General features: G+C 34.1%; 1 long non-coding RNA gene across 1 annotated transcript in view; it reads right to left on the reverse strand.

Moving 5' to 3' along the window:
* LOC112941188 (uncharacterized) overlaps positions 1-13,347 on the reverse strand; it is a 44,313-nt gene extending 30,966 nt beyond the window's left edge. Inside the window, exons 1-3 of the long non-coding RNA XR_011220297.1 lie at positions 13,218-13,347; positions 7,671-7,730; positions 7,429-7,578 (exon numbers count right to left, since the gene is read on the reverse strand). This is a non-coding gene — a long non-coding RNA (uncharacterized lncRNA). The remainder of the gene's footprint in view (positions 1-7,428; positions 7,579-7,670; positions 7,731-13,217) is intronic.
* Positions 13,348-16,847: the final 3,500 nt, after the last annotated feature.

Consider the following 16,847-nt stretch of genomic DNA (forward strand, 5'->3'; position numbering starts at 1 on the left):
CATGTCCAATACATATACTAGCCGGAAAAAAAAGGTAAAATTGAGCAGTTCTAAACTGAGGACATACAAAAATTAAGTTGTTGGCTGCAATGTTGTTTTAGTGCTTAATTTTTAAATCAGAGCTAGCATAAATAAATTGAGCAACTCGTTGAAATTTTTCTGCAATGCAGAAATTTTAAATTGAGATAGCATAAAAAGTTGAGTAGCTAGCTGCAATTTTTTGGTAGTACAGAAATTTTAAAAACAGAGCTAGCATAAAAAAAATTGAGTTGGCAGCGATGTTGTAGCACTGCAAAAAAATTTTAAAATAAAATTTATGCAACTTGCAGAAAATGAAAAATAGAGCCAGCATAAAAAATTTGTGTGGTTGCGAAAAACTTCTACTGTCACCTTTGTAACACCCTGTATGCTAGAATTAGCAGATTGCACAATTCAGGTGTTGCAAGTGGAAACTCCGATCACAATCCACGGACAGTCCATCCTGTAGATCCATGGTTCACCACCTGCAATCCTTCCTCAGCAAATCCAGAAATTTTTGTTAAGTGTTGACTCACAGCCGGACCTATGGATTGTAGTCTAAGCCACGGTCCGTGGATCAATGCCCCTAGAACCAGCCCAAAACAAAGTGGCTAACTGTCGACCCACAATAAAACCTACAGTCTGTAGGCCAAGCCACGATTTCTGGTCTAGGTTAGTAGGTTAAGCCCCCCAGAAACCAGCCACAGTCATGATAGACGGTTGAACAGCATGGACCATCAATTAATTGACAATATATTAATACCTTCTGTTGGTGACCCCGACATAAATTAAGTTAGAGGTCTTTTGGTCAATGGACTCTTAAACCGCGCCGTTTTAACCCTAAACTACATGGTTTTGTTAGTTTTAGCCTAGAAACATAACAAGAATTTACATAAGAAAAAATCATTCGTCTAAACATAGAAAAATTAGAGCGTAAGAGGAGAAAGAAGTCAAGAACCCTAGTTCAAGAACGCAACAGGATTCCATCAGTCCAAGCCCCAAAATTAAAATCTATGTGGAATTGCTCAAGAGGTATGCGGGATTTCACTAGTGGGTTTCTTTCTCTCATTAGGTCCTTGAAATTAGTTAGATTCTTGATTCCGTTATTAAACTAGACCTAGGGTTTCTAGAACTTCATATTATCATGAATTAGTTATTTACATGTTCCAAATGAGACTACCAAGTAATTACTTCATTTCTTGCATGAATCTCAGAACCCTAGCTATGTATTTCTTTAGTTCTTGAATTACACATGCTAGGTTAGATATTTCAACTATTCGAATATACATGCCTTAGTTCTGAATGTGTCATTATGGGTTTAATAATGTTGCATTCTCAGTTTGCATATTGTTTTTGAGTTGTCTAGTATATTATAGAAATTCACTCATAATATGTTAATCACTTAATCATTTGGGAGTAGCATAATACCGAGTTGGACTAGGGTCAGTCACCCACATAGCCCCAGAACTACGAGCCACGTAGGTTATAAGTCTCCTCTGTGGGCATCATTTAGTGATCATGTCATTCATGCCTCTATACCTTTGGCAGGTTATATTGGGTCCTCTCTATAGGGCGTATACATAAGAATCCACATGTATCTCATGTGGTTTTATTATCGGTTATTAGTGGCTCCATAATTCAGTTAGACTATTTTATTTACCATTTTATTTTATACATAGTTTAGTTAGTCTCAAGTTTATTGGCCATTCTTTATACTGTCAGTATTCAATTTCAGCATGTGATAAATTTGGTCATTGCATCCAGATAGTTTATTATTCAATATCTTTATCATGTTCAAATTATATCATTACTTTATTGCTCTATTCAATTATATGTTATTTCAATTTTACTCTATCCCGGATGTTGAGTACTTTTCAAGAACTTATGCATACTCTGCACTACATCTTCTCATGATGTAGGTTTAGGTTCCCAACATCAAGATCATGCATAAATCGGTTCTCGATCTCTAGCTCAGAAGCATCAGTGGTGAGTCCTCATTCTTCGAGGATAACAGTCATGTTATTTCTGTATTTTTAGTTTCAGTTTTGCAAGATTTACTTGGGGCATGTCCCAACACTTCCAGTCAGTCAGAGAGCACTTTCATACATAGCAAGATTCAGCTTATTATTTGAGTTTGGTATTTCTTTTGCATTAATCCATCAGATTTCATATATTTAGTTTTACGATTGGTATTCTCCATCACTTTCATTTTGATGATTTTTAGCTCGCGCATCAGTTTATTATTATTAGTGAAGAAAAGGGTCAAAAATACCCTTGGACTATTTGAAAAAGTTTAAAATTACCCTTCATTCACCTATTGGGTTAAAAATACCCCTCCATCCATCTTTTGGTTCGCAATTACCCTTAATACTAACAATTTTTTTTTTTTTGTATTATTAATTATTATGTGGCATCTTTCCATTAGATAAATTTAAATTTCAACCCACCAAAATTTTCTCCACCTATTTGGCCCAAATTCATATTCTTTGACAAAAACCAAATTAAAAAACTCATCAAAATTAAAAGACCTTTATATCTTCTCTCCCCTTCAAACCTTAAAACCTATTTTCAGTGAAGAGTTGTGTGGAACGTAGGAAGTGGAATTTTGGGTGAAGGTTGATTGTCGGTTTAGTAATTGTATTATAATTTGGGTGGAGGCTGATTGTTGCTTTAGTAATTTGTTTCTTTGGTGCTTCTTTGAAAGTGTAGGATGTGTCGGGGGAAGGGTTATGTTTCTTTATTGGATTTTCTCTAGCTATAGTATCTGCAAAATTAAAATGTAAGAGTTCATTTAAAAATTTATTTTTTTTGATAATTTTTTTAATTGGGTTTGGATCAAAGAATGTGGGTATGAGTCATAAGGGTAGAAAAACTTTGATGTGTTGAAATTCAAATTTATCCAATAGTAAGAGGCCACATAATAATTAATAATAATAATAATAATTAAAAAATAAAAGATTGTTACTTTTAAGGGTAATTGTGGACAAAATAAGTGGATGAAGGGGTATTTTTAATCCAATAGGTGAATGAAGGATATTTTAAAACCTTTTCAAATAGTCCAAGGGTACTTTTGACCCTTTTCCCTTATTAGTATGCTTATGTTATGCCAGTAGGGTTAGCTTGGGGTCACCCATTATCCAAGGTCCCGTGTCAACGTCCTAAGGTAGCTTTAGAGCATGACAAACTTGGTATCACAACACTAAGTTCAAGAGTCCTAGGATGTCCTAGAAAAATCATCACCTTCTTATTACTCTTGTCGTGCGTAAGGTATGATCTAATTCAATTCTAAGTTGATGTTCTATATTTCAGATCATGCCTCCTCATAGAGATAACGCCAAGAATACGAATTAGAGAAATGCAAATGCAGCTCCTCCATTCCCAGATCAAGAACTTTTGAATGCAGAATTTCAGAATACTATGATGTTGCCTCAGAGTGTGACCAGCTAAAACAATCAACAGGTTTCAGTTATGGCGAATACAATAGTTGGGTCAGTTGCAGCTAGATTGAGAGATTTTATTAGGATAAACTCGTCCAAGTTCATAGGATCACATATTGGTGGGGAGCCCTAAAACTTCAAAGATGAGTTCAAGAATATCTTTGAAGTGATGCAGGATCGGGTTGAGTTGGCATCTTACCAACTTAAGGATGTAGCTCATATCTGGTATACTCAATGGGAACAGAACAACGGTACATGTGCACCTCTTATCACTTGGGAAAGCTTTAGTGAAACCTTTTTGGATAGATTTTTCCCAAGAGAGCTAACCGAGGGAAAAGCTCAGGAAATCATCAACTTGAGGCAAGGTAGCATAACAGCCCAAGAGTATACACTTAAGTTTACTCAACTCTCCAGGTAAGTTCCTCTCATGGTTGCTGAATCTAAGGCTTATATGAATAAATTTCTATATGGAGTGTAAGACCTAGTGAAAACAGAGTACAATGCTATGTTGCTGGAAAACATGAACATCCGTAGTCTCATGACTCACGCTCAATAGGTTGAGGGAGATAAGCTTAGGGAGAAGTCTAAAGAGAACAATGGGAAGTGTGAGTATTCTTAGTAGAAATCGGGTGGTGGAAATCTCTCTCAAGGTAAGAAAAAACTTTCAGCCCCAACCTCTATTAGCTAATGTTTCATCCTCCAAGTTCAGGCATGACCATAAAGGTAGGGCATCAGTCTCTAAGTCTCAAGGAAGTGTTTCATGTACCAAAACCTACCTAACTTGCCCAAAGTGTGGTATGAAACATCGAGGTGAGTGACTTGCAAGAAAAGAATGATGATATGGGTGTAGTCAGCCTGGTCACAAGTTGAAGGACGTCCCTTCTAAATAATTTCAAAGAGGAAATAATGGTAGAGCTTAATTTACAAATTCAACAGTACCAACAAGTCGCTCAAACTCAGAAGGGTAACTCATTTGTTACAGGTTGCGCCAGTGCCAGAATACGTTCCATGCTCTTCAGACTCACCATGATGAAGAAGGTTCTTCTGATGTATTTAATAGTACATTACGAGTCTTTAATCCTGATGTTTATGCTTTGTTATATCTATAGGATACTCTTTCCTTCGTTACTCCATATATATTAATCAACTTTGATATTAGTCCCAAAACTCTATCAAAACCCTTCTATGTCTCTATTCTAGATAATGACCAAGTTATAGTTAGACGAGTACACACAAATTTACCATTGACACTCTCTCATAAATGCAACACAACAAATCTTGTAGAGTTAGAAATGGTAAACTTCGATTTCAATCTAGGGGTGGATTGGTTATTTTCATGTTATGCCTCAGTAAATTGTAGAACTAGGATTGTTTATTTTCAGTTTTAGATGAAAAAGTTTTTGAATAGAAGTTTAGTAGCTTAGAGCTTATGGGTCAATTCATTTCTTACCTTAAGGCTAGAAATATGATCTCTAAGTATTGTCTCTATCATCTAGTTTGGATTTAGGATTCTAGCACCGAAACCCCAACTCTTGAGTCAATCCTAGTAGTTAATGAGTTTCTAGAAGTAAACTAGAATATCTTCCAAAGTTCCTCCCAAAAAGGGAAATGGAATTTGGAATTGATATTCTTCCAATCACCAGCCTATTTCTATTCCTCTTTAGAGAATGGTTCTAGCTGAGCTTAAGGAACTGAAGAGTAGTTGAAATATCTTCTAAATAAAGGCTTCATCAAACCTAGTATTCCCCATTGGGTGCACCAATGTTGTTTGTGAAGAAGAAATATGGTTCACATAAAATGTGCATTGACTATAGGTAGTTGAATAAAGTCAAAGTTATGAATAAGTATCCCATTCCCAGGATTGATGACTTGTTTGACTAACTTCAAGGTGTTAGATATTTCTCAAAGATAGACCTCAGATCTGATTATCATTAAATTAGAGTCAGAAATAGTGACATCCTAAAATCAATTTTTAGAACTTAGTATGGTCATTATGAATATGTACTATATCATTTGGACTAACTAATGCTCCTGCAACATCCATGGATTTGATGAACAGAGTGTTAAAGCAGCATCTGGACTTGTTTGTTATCGTTTTTATTTATAATATCCTCATTTACTCTAGGAATGAGGAAGAACATGTGAATCATTTGAGGGTGGTTCTGTAAACTCTCAAAGATCATCATTTATTTGCTAAATTTAGCAAGTGCGAGTTTTGGTTGCAGTCAGTTGCTTTCCTTGGGCATAATCTGTCTAGCAAAGGGATATGAGTGGATTCTCAGAAAATAAAAGTAGTGAAATGGCTCATACCTACCTCTTCTATATCACAAGTTTCTTAGGTTTAGTTGTTTATCATAGAAGATTTGTGGAAGGATTTTCATCCATAGTCTCTCCATTGACTAAGTTAACTTAGAAAACGGTCAAATTTTAGTGGTTAGATGATTGTGACAAAAGCTTACAAGAACTAAAAACTAGGTTGACTACAACTCCTATTTTGAGTTTACGAGAGGGTTCAAATGGTTATATGATCTATTGTGATGCATCCATAGTTGGCCTAGGTTATTTGTTGATGCAGCGAGGTAAGACTATAGTTTATGCTTCCTGAAAAATTAAGGTGCATGAGAAGAAATACCCAACTCATGACCTTGAACTTGCTTCAGTGGTGTTTGCACTTAATATTTGGAGACATTGCTTGTATGGTGTTCACGTATGTGTTTATTGACCATCAGAGACTTCAGTATGTGTTCACCCAGAAAGAATTGAATCTTCGCCAGAGGAGATGGTTTGAGTTCCTCAAAGATTATGATATGAGTGTGCATTACCATCGAGGTAAGGCCAATTTAGTAGCAAATGCTCTGAGCAGACTATCTATGGGAAGTGTAGCACATGCTAAGTAAGAAATAAAAGAACTAGAGAAGGAGGTTCACAGGCTTGCTCGCTTAGTAGTTCGCCCTATGAGCATATCAGAAAGACATTATAAGCTCACAAAGTCATTGGAGATCAAAAATTAAGTATTTCTTCAATTAAAAAAAAATAAAATAAGGAAAATTTATGACATAATACTTAGGACACTTGACATTTTTAGGGTGTGTGAGTTATTTTCTTTATTTCCTATATTTTGATTATCATATGATCTTTGAGGTTGGGGACTTCTTTTTGTAGTGAGAGCATATAAATAACATGAAACTTGTGACAACATAAGTTTCTCGATTTCTTGTATATTTTCACATCTAGTTTCTAGTAACATCTTGTCATCATTTGTGACTTGAGATTCATTAAATGATTGATAGTTTAAACACTTTTGCATTTTCATTTTGAATTATGAGGTTAACATTAAATAAGTCACTTGTTTGTAGATTAATAGATTGTACCAACGTAGTCATTCTTGAATTGATACTAGTATTAATTTTACTTTCTTGAGTACCAATAGAAGATTAAATTGAAGGTATTGATGTGCCATTAAATTATGACATTTTTATATCACAGATTTTGCATATCCTTAATGCATTTTTTTAGTATAGATTATGTTGTTTTGCTTTTTGAAGGTATTTTGCACCGCCTATGAAAAATGGGTAAATTTGAACAAAAATACCCGATAATGAAGTAGTGTAGAAAAGTACAGTATTTGCTCGCAGAAAAACTATAATACAAACTACAAAAAACGATAATTCAGCCCAATAAGGGCTCGTTTAGAACAAAGATTAATAAAGAATAGTAATGAAGGGATGAGTAATGTAGCGGTTAGCAGTGCAGGGATAGGTAATACAAGGTTTTTTTTATGAAGTATTTTCTACCATAGTGGATATTCGCTATGACTATGTGTCTAAATCCTTTGGTCCTAATCAACAAAATCAGCAAGAAGCAGTAGTCCATCATTATTCGCAATCAAAAAATAGTTTAAGAGAATGTAGTAGGTATAAAAAATTAGGCCAGTAATAACCAAAAGGTTACTGAGGAGATGACTATGGATTACCTATAGATAGAAGAGACAAAGGAAAATAGCAACAATATCCCTCATGTGCAACAGTTCCAAGAATATAATCATCTTGCAATAGTGGAGGTTCCTGAGGTGATATAAGTTTATGCAATTCGAGTATACGAAGTGGAATCTCCTAACAAGGTTCTGCATGATATTTGTGACTCATAATATCAGATACAACTGTGGTGATACAGATTCAAATCAAAGCAAAAAGGGTAATCATGAAATAGACAGACCTGAAGATGTCCTTGACAACATTGCATTAGAAGGAGATTTATCACCTAGATTATCGAACTCTGCAACAAAAGGAAAAAAGCAAGGTAATTGGGAGCAGTGTCGAGCTATGAGGGTTCATCCAAAGAAAAGTAAATTCATTTCACAGAAATATGAAATCTTTAATATGAAATATTAGATCAGTGAAGTCCTAACAAGCGTTTCAAAGGGTTCAAATTCTACATAAGTTTTTATTTATTGGATGGTAGAACCTTTTCAAAATGTCAGTGAAATTAACAGATACAAGAAAAGATTAAAGATGCCTACTGTTAGTGCAAACTGTTCTTGAAAGATTTGTCTCTTTGCAAATCATGATATTGATATTACAGTGATAATGATATAGAGCAACACTTAACTATCATGTTAGCACAGGCTAATCAAAGTCATATTTTTTGTTACTTTGGTTTATGCTAAATGAAATGTAAATGACAGATTACAGTTGTGGGAAGATGTTGATCAAGTTGTAACAATAATTAGTGAGCCGTGGCTGATTGGGGGGTGATTTTAATGTGGTTTTGAATTCTAAGGTGGCTTACCCGTTCTTGCGGCTGATTATGAAGATTTTGAGACTTGTATCTTATCTTGTGACTTATAATAAGTGAATTTTAAAAGAAGTCCTTTCACTTGGTGGAATGAGAGAGCTTGGAAAGATTGCAGCTTTGAAAGCTTGGTAAATCATATCTGCCAAAGACAGGATCCTATGCTGCTGCATTGTGAAACCTATGTGGTTAGACATAGAAAACATTTCAGGTTTTTGATGTTTTTGACAGAGAACGATACCTCTTCAGAAGTGGTTATACTAAATTGGATCTCAAAGAGAATATTAAAAGAGTAAAAGTTGCCCTAATAAGATGGAGCAGAGAAGTGTATGGAGATATTTTTAAGCAACTTCTTAGTAGGGAGGACATTGTGAAAATCAAAGAGATGTTATTTGAAGAAGAACCTTCTATGGTTAATATAGAGGTGTTGCAAATACCACAAGCAGAATATAAGGAGTATCTTCATTTGGCAGCAAAAACCAGGGTATGATTGGATAGAAAATTGAAACAGAAATATCAAGGAATGACAAGGAGATTGGCTTGAGAATGTACTAATATTGCCTCTGAGTCAGTGTCATTTTTTCAAGAACAATTTCCTCAAGAGGCAAAAGCAGACTCTATTAAACTACTTAGATATATTCCTGAAGTCATATCTAATGAAGAAAATGTTCATCCTTGTAGATTCAATGAAGTTAAAAGAGCTATTTTTGAATTAGATGAATATAGTGGTAGTGGTCCTTATGGGCTCACAGAAGATTTTATCAAAGTTGTTGGGAGATAGTGGGAGGTGATGTTCTTAGGATGGTTATTGATTTCTTCAAGGGTAACACTCCGCCTGAATTGATCATTCATGCTAACTTGGTCTTGTTTCTTAAGAAGGAGTGGGTGCATGAGTTCACTGATTTGAGGCCTATTAATTTGAGTAAGTTCATCAATAAGATCATCTCTAGATTGATGCATAATAGGATTGAAGGTTTGCTACCTTGATTGGTATCTCCTAACTAGTCAGATTTTGTAAAGGGTAGAAGTATTATTGAGAATATTTTACTAACTTAGAAAATTGTTTATGATATCAGGAAGAGAGGAAAGCCTAGTAATTTTCTTATTAAACTAGATATGTCCAAGGCATATGATAGGATCTTGTGATTTTTTCTAATGAAGGTGTTAAAGAAAGATGGGATATTCAGAGGTGTTTGTACTTATTAATGGGCATGTACATGAATTCTTTCACTCCGCCAGAACAGTTTAACAAGGAGATCCTTTGTCTCCTGCTTTATCATTATCTCAGCAGAAAATAATCTTAACAAAGGTTCTCAGTAGGGCAATAAATGCATTGATTGATAAAAATCAATTTGTGTTACCTAAGTTGAGTGATAATCTGAACCATTTAGCGTATGCAGATGATACCATCATTTTTAATTCTTCAAATAAGTATTCTTTAGAGAGAATAATGGGATGTTTGCAGGAACATAAAATTATATCTGGCCATAATAAAATAAGCACAAGAGTGTCTTTCTTCGTCAAATGTTGCAGGAGAGGTAAAACAGTTGGTAGAGCAGTGCATAGGGTTTACTAGAGGTTAATTTCCTCTATGTTATCTTGGCTACCCCACAACTCATTGTAGTAAAAGGAAATCTCACTATGATGAGCCCATAAAGAGAGTCAAGTCAAAAAATTGGAGGTTTGGAAAGGGAACATGCATCTTATGGGGGTAAAGAAGTCTTGAGCTCAATTGTTCTTCGTACATGTACTTTAAAAGAGCTCCATAGAATTTTTACTAAGTTCTTTTGGACAAATAAGGTTAACGTGGGAAGCTAATTACTGATTACGATAAAGTTTGTTTACCTTCAAGCGGGAAGGTGGATTGGATTTTAAATTAATATTAGCAGTGTCACAAGTAGTAGTGGAAAATGGGCGGATTGGTCAAATATGCGCAATTTGAAAATGGATAAACATAACTTGGGTAATTATTCAACCCACTCATATTTGAAATGGATAAAAATTGATTGGGTGATAAATGGGTTCAGTGAAATGCTACTTTACCCATATTTTACTCAAATTTTCATTAATAAATAGTACTTTACTTAAAAATTCAATATGGAGAAAATATTTTTGTTAAATGAAAAATTATGCTTCATTTAGTTTTAATGTATCATAAAAATAAAACAAAAGATCCTTTAACTTATCAATATAAAATAAATTTATGTAATTAGAAGATGAAAATATTTTTAATTTCAAAGTAAACGAATATTTGCATTTTAGGACTAAATCATTTTTGATGCAGTTTAAGCAATGTCAATACTAATACATGATTTGTTTATTTTACAGTATTATTGATTATCCAATATAAAGTTAAATAGATAAATAAAACGTAATTATAATGAATAAAAGAAATATACATTTGAATTATATATTTTTGGAGGGTCAAAGACTTCACCTTTTCAATTATAGAGAAAAGTCTTTAATTCTATGACATAACATGAAAAGGAAAAGAAGTTACACTATTTTTAGTGATATCACGAATTTTGAGTGAATAAAAGTTTGAAGCTTACCTCATTTGGCTATTCATAGTTTACCCATATTATACCCATATTTTTATGGATCAGATAAGGGTATCAAACCATATTTTACCCATTTGAAAAATCACTCACTCAACCCATTAAAATATGGGTGGGTTGGGTGGGTTGGGCGGGTCACCAAAATATGGGCTTATTTTGCCGGCACTAGTCACAAGCTATGTATGCTAAGCTTTGGTGAATATTTCGAATTCAAAATACTTTATGGGCTAATTATATGTGGAACAAGTACCGTAAGAAGCAAATACCAACACTAGTTCAGTGGAAGGGAGATACACAATTTTTGAAATTTATGTTACAAAATAGGGAGTATCTTGAAGAGCATATATGGTGGGAACCTAAGGGTGGATCTGTATATATTTGGTATGATAATTGGAATAAACTACGTACATTGTATCATCTCCAACCTCAACTCTTTTGTTACCCTATCACTGTGGTAGACATATTTATGACAGAGGAAAGATGGGATTATGAGGAAATGAAGTACTGTTTATCTAATAAGGTTGTGCAACATGTTAAAAATTATTTAGATCAGGTAAAGCAGAAAAATGCAATTGACAAGTCATGGTGGACTGTAACAAGTTTTGAGCATTTTTTATTCAAGAGTACACAATTTTTATTCAAGAGTACTTGGGAATTATTGAGGAGAAAAATGTAATTTCTGAATGGTATAAGAAAATCTTGATGGTTGGGCTACCATTTAAAGTATCTTTTTTTTTTATGGAGAGTGTGGACAAACAAGATCCCTGTAGCAGTTATCATGGCCAGTTGGAATCCTAGTCAGTCTCCTCTATGTAATTGTTGTAATGTTCCAGATTCAGAGACTGTGGAGCATTTATTCATTTAAAGGGAAGTGGGAAATATTATTTGGAAGTATTTTTCACAATATGTTGGGTTTAATGGTTCGAGGATCTAGGTGAAACAAACTATGAAAATGTGGTGGGATTATCAAGGAAACAGTTGGCAGAAGATGATTTTTTAGCTAATGCCTAACATTATCATGTGGTTCATATGGAAGAGAAGAAACACCAATTTTGCTTGGAGGGACATACTATGTAAATAAGGTGATACGGGATATCACTAACTTGACTCAGGGATTTCTTGTAAAGAAGTTTGGTTATGCCAAAATGTCAGTATAAATTGATAAAATGGTTTCCACCTCCTAAAGGTTGGTGGAAATGCAACACATATGGAGCTTCACAGGGAAAACCAGGACTTAAATATGCAGGCTTTTGCATGAGGGACTCTAAAAGTGATATATTGGTTGCCAGAGGTCTTAAAACAGTTGGTTCTACTAACTTGGTTGCTGAGGCTCTTTCTATAAAAGAAGGACTTTCATATTATTTTGATAAACAATTATCTAAGGTCATAATTGAAACCTATTTTATGGCATTGGTGCATATCTTTAATGGAGAGTGAGGAGTGCCTTGGAGAGTGACAATGGATGCCAACTCCATTAATAGGCTATGGAATGCTTTGACAGTAAGAGTACAACACTCCTTAAGGGAGGGAAATACTTTTTGCTGACTTTTTTGCGAACTTAGCTTTTGATTATGCAGGTAACTTTGAATACAACAACTTTCAGGAAGTCCCAGTTCAAGTTAACCAAATTATCAAATTAGACAAGCAGAGGATACCAAACATAAGAATCAGGCAGGCATGTCTTTTGACATCAACAATGTAGATCTGCTAATATGATACAATGTTAAAACATAAGCGTGTAATGACAGAAGAGGTTACAATATGATATTTATTAAGTAAAATCTGAAATTGTTTTTGTTGGTTAAATATATCATGTACTTGGTGAGAGCTTGGGTGTCACATTTGGTATGAAACCAGCATTCCTATAGTATTACAGTAGATTCCTTTTCTTTATATTATACCTTTATTTGCCGCAAGCAATTCACTTCAATTACATTAATATATATTTTCTTAACTATGGTGGTGGTATTAATCTTCAGATTCGTTTCATCACGGAAAAGGCAAGCAATGTAAGGTAACCATAAAGATCAAAATTTTAAGTCTTACCATGATGTTGTAAAAGCTATAAAAAGTTTACAGTTGGTCGTATCTTCAATTAACTATGTTTATAGATAAAAAGAATGTTAATAATATTACGATCATAATTTCAATGGTGATTCAACCCATTGATTTTAGATCTGAAAAATATTGTAGATTATATTTTATGAAAATCTTAGATTGGGAGATAAGCAAAACATCAATTGAAGCAACAATATATTCTTAATTATAGTCAAGATCTCTATTGGTCGAATTTTTCGAGAACTCAAAAAACAATCCGCAGATTTGCAACAAGAAGTCAGTACAACAACATAAGTAAAGTGGAAAGTATCAAAATGATTAAAAGTGTCCACGATTCAAGGTGTAACAAGATTACCTTTAAGCTCTATAGCAGGAAGCAACTGCGCTCCACGGATTTTCACACCAAGATTTCAGAAGAAGCAAGAACACTTAGAGAAAGGGCTTTTTTTTTGGAATGCCGCTCCTCCAGTTAGGAGTGAGAGAACAAATTATTCTGACCTATTATGTCACATTTTTTCTATAGAGGCGAGCTACTTTCAGATATTTTTACTTTTTGTCATTGTAGCTTTTTTCCTTTTTCATTGGTCTAGATTGTGGGCCTTTTGTACTTCTAATACTTGGGAAAAAAATAATCAAGTATCTCATAAAAGCAAAATAATTACAAGTATATACCCCTTTACATTCATATCCCACTAAATAATAACACTATATATATATATATATATATATATATATATATATATATTTATGTTTATATATTTTATTTGTATCATTAAGACTGATAATTTCGTGGAATTGACGCTAAATCAGTATTTGTATACTATATTGGTATCATTAAGGTTTGTTGTTAAGAAATTACTCATTAGTCAATGATATATATATATATATATCTATATATATATATATATATATATATATATATATATATATATATATATATATATTCAGATAGCAGTAAGACAACAAAAAAGTCAAGTATGTTTTGTGATAGATCACGTAAATAAAGGAATTAGAGAAACTCGAAGCGCGCATACCTCTATTTTTATGATTTTCGCGTACTATAGCACACCATTTTTTTGGTGATCTAATCAAAAACGCCAAAAATTTTTGTGGACGTTCGTCAAGACCTTGGCTATGCAGACTGTCGGCCCTCACGGCCTGTCCAACCCATTTTAAAGATTATAGCATACTATTTTTTGGGTGATCCAAATTCCTATGTCAAAAATGCCGAAATTTTTCTTGGACATCCATCAAGACTTTGTTATGCAGCCGGTTGTCCCTCATGAACATTTTGACCTATTTTATAGGTCAAACGAGTCCAGAAGCCCGCATACCCCCATTTCGATGATTTTCATATGCCATTGCACACCATTTTTGGGTGATTCGGATTTTGACATCAAAAATACCGAAAATCATTTTGGTTGTCCGTCAAGACCTTGTCTATGAAGCACATTGTCCCTCATGGCCATTCTGACCTATTTTAAAGGTCAAACGAGCCCCGAAGCGCGCATACCCCCCATTTCAACGATTTTTGTGTGCTAATGACACACTATTTTTTGGGTGATATGGATTTCGACCTCAAAAATACCAAAAAATTTTGTGGACGTCCGTGAAGACATTGACTATGCAGCCGGTTGGACTTCACATCCAGTACGACCCATTTTAAAGGTCAAACCAGCCCCGAAGCGCACATACCCCTCATTTCGATGATTTTCGTGCACTATAGCACATTATTTTTTGGGTGATCCGAATTCCAACATCAAAAATGCCAAAATTTTTGTGAACGTCCGTCAAAACCATGTCTATGCAGCCAATTGTCCCTCACAAACAGTCTGAAGCATTTTCAAGGTCAAATGAGCCCGAAGCGTGCATACCCTCCAGTTTGGAGATTTTTGTGTGCTATAACACAGCACTTTTTGGGTGATCCAGATTCTAAAGTCAAAAATGCCGAATTTTTTTGTGGACGTCCTTCAAGACCTTGTCTATGCATTCGGTTGGCACTCAGGTCTATTCTGACGTATTATCAAGTTCAAACGAGCCCCGAAACGCATGTAACCCCCATTTTGATGATTTTAGTGTGCTGAAGCACACAATTTTTTGCATAATCCGAATTTCGACGTCGAAAATACAAAACTTTTGTGTGGACGTCCGTCAAGACCTTTACTATATTGAGGGTTGGCCCTCATGGCCAATTCGATCCATTTTAAAGGTCAAACGATCCTTGAAATGCGCATACCCCCTATTTCAACAATTTTCATGTGCTATAGCACACTATTTTGTCGGTGATTCAGATTCCGACGTCAAAAATACCGAAATTTTTTTTGGATGTTTTTCAAGACATTGGCAATGAATATGGTTGGCCCTCACGGATAGTCCAACCCATTTTAAAGGTCAAATAAGCCCTGAAGCGCGCATACCCCCATTTTAATGATTTTTGTGTGCTATAGAACACCATTTTTTGGGTGATCCGAATTCCAACGTCAAAAATACCAAAATATTTTGTGGAGGTCCGTCAATACCTTTGCTATGAATCCGGTTGGAACTCAGAGCTAGTTTGAACCATTTTAAAGGTTAAATGAGTCCCAAAGCGCGCATACCCCCCATTTTGATGATTTTCTGTGTATAACACACAATTTTTTGGGTGATCCAGATTCCGATGTCAAAATGCCAAATTGTCTTTTGGCATCTCCATCAAGACCTTGGCGATGCAGCTGTTTGGCCCTCACGGCCATTCCGACCTATTTTAAAGGTCAAACGAGCCACGAAGCGCGCATACCCTCCATTTCGACAATTTTATGTGCTAGAGCACACCATTTTATGGGTGATCCAGATTCCAACGTCAAAATAATTTTTTTTAATATATATATATATATATATATATATATATATGTATACACACACACATATAGTATAATTGATTGAAGAGTAATTTCTGAACAAGAAACCTTAATAAAACTACAACAATATAAATGTATACTCTTACAGTATCATTGACTACAACGTAATTTCTAAACAAGAAACTTTAATGATACCAATATAGTATAGATACTACTTTTAGTATCAGTTAAGCGAAATTATCAACTTTAATGTTACCAATACAGCATATAATGCCGATTTAGTATCACTTCAGCAAAAATTATCACCCGTAATGAATGGGATATGAATTGTAATTTTTTATGAGAGAATGGATATTTTAGGAATTACTTTTGATATGGGACTAACTTGCAATTATTTTACATTTTATGGCTCATATATGTAGTTTTACCAAATATGTATTGTATTTCTCTAATAAATAAAAATTAGGCCTATTGAATAAATAATAATTGTCTTATTAATAAATTAATCACTCACAAGATGTCAATTTTTAATTTAAAAAGAGTAATCATCTGCTTTTTTAACAAAAAAGTCTATTAAAAAAATAGTAAAATTGAACAATATCAACATTTAGGCATAAAAATTGTAATTTGTAGTTATAATATGTACGTAATTTTACAATTTGTTCAAAATACAATTAATTAGAAAACCACATGTATGTGTGTGTGTGCACGCACGCGTGTGAATGCATGTGCGCTCGTGCGCGTGTATGTAGACAATATAATTCACTTTGAGAAAAGAATAATAAAAAAATATAGCAACAATCATATTTAATTTATTATTTCAAAGTGAGAGTGTCGCAATCTTTATGATTCCTCTAAATTTGACTTTTCATATATAATTCAAGGTCTCTTGAGCTTGATCTTAAATTTGACTTTAACTTTATCCTGATTCAAGGGCTTTGAAGCTTGTTCTTTAATCTTCAATGAACTTGATCTTTATTTTTACTTAAACTCAAGGGCTTCAAGCTTGTTCTTGAATCTTGTAGTCTTCATCTTGATTTGTGGATTTGATGAAATTGATATGGACTTGAACGTGATGATCTTGATCTTGGATTCAAGGGCTTTGGATCTTGTTCTTGAATCTTCAATTAACTTAAACTTTATCTTGA

Source organism: Solanum lycopersicum, chromosome 3, assembly GCF_036512215.1.
Source record: "Solanum lycopersicum chromosome 3, SLM_r2.1".
Lineage (NCBI taxonomy): Eukaryota > Viridiplantae > Streptophyta > Magnoliopsida > Solanales > Solanaceae > Solanum > Solanum lycopersicum.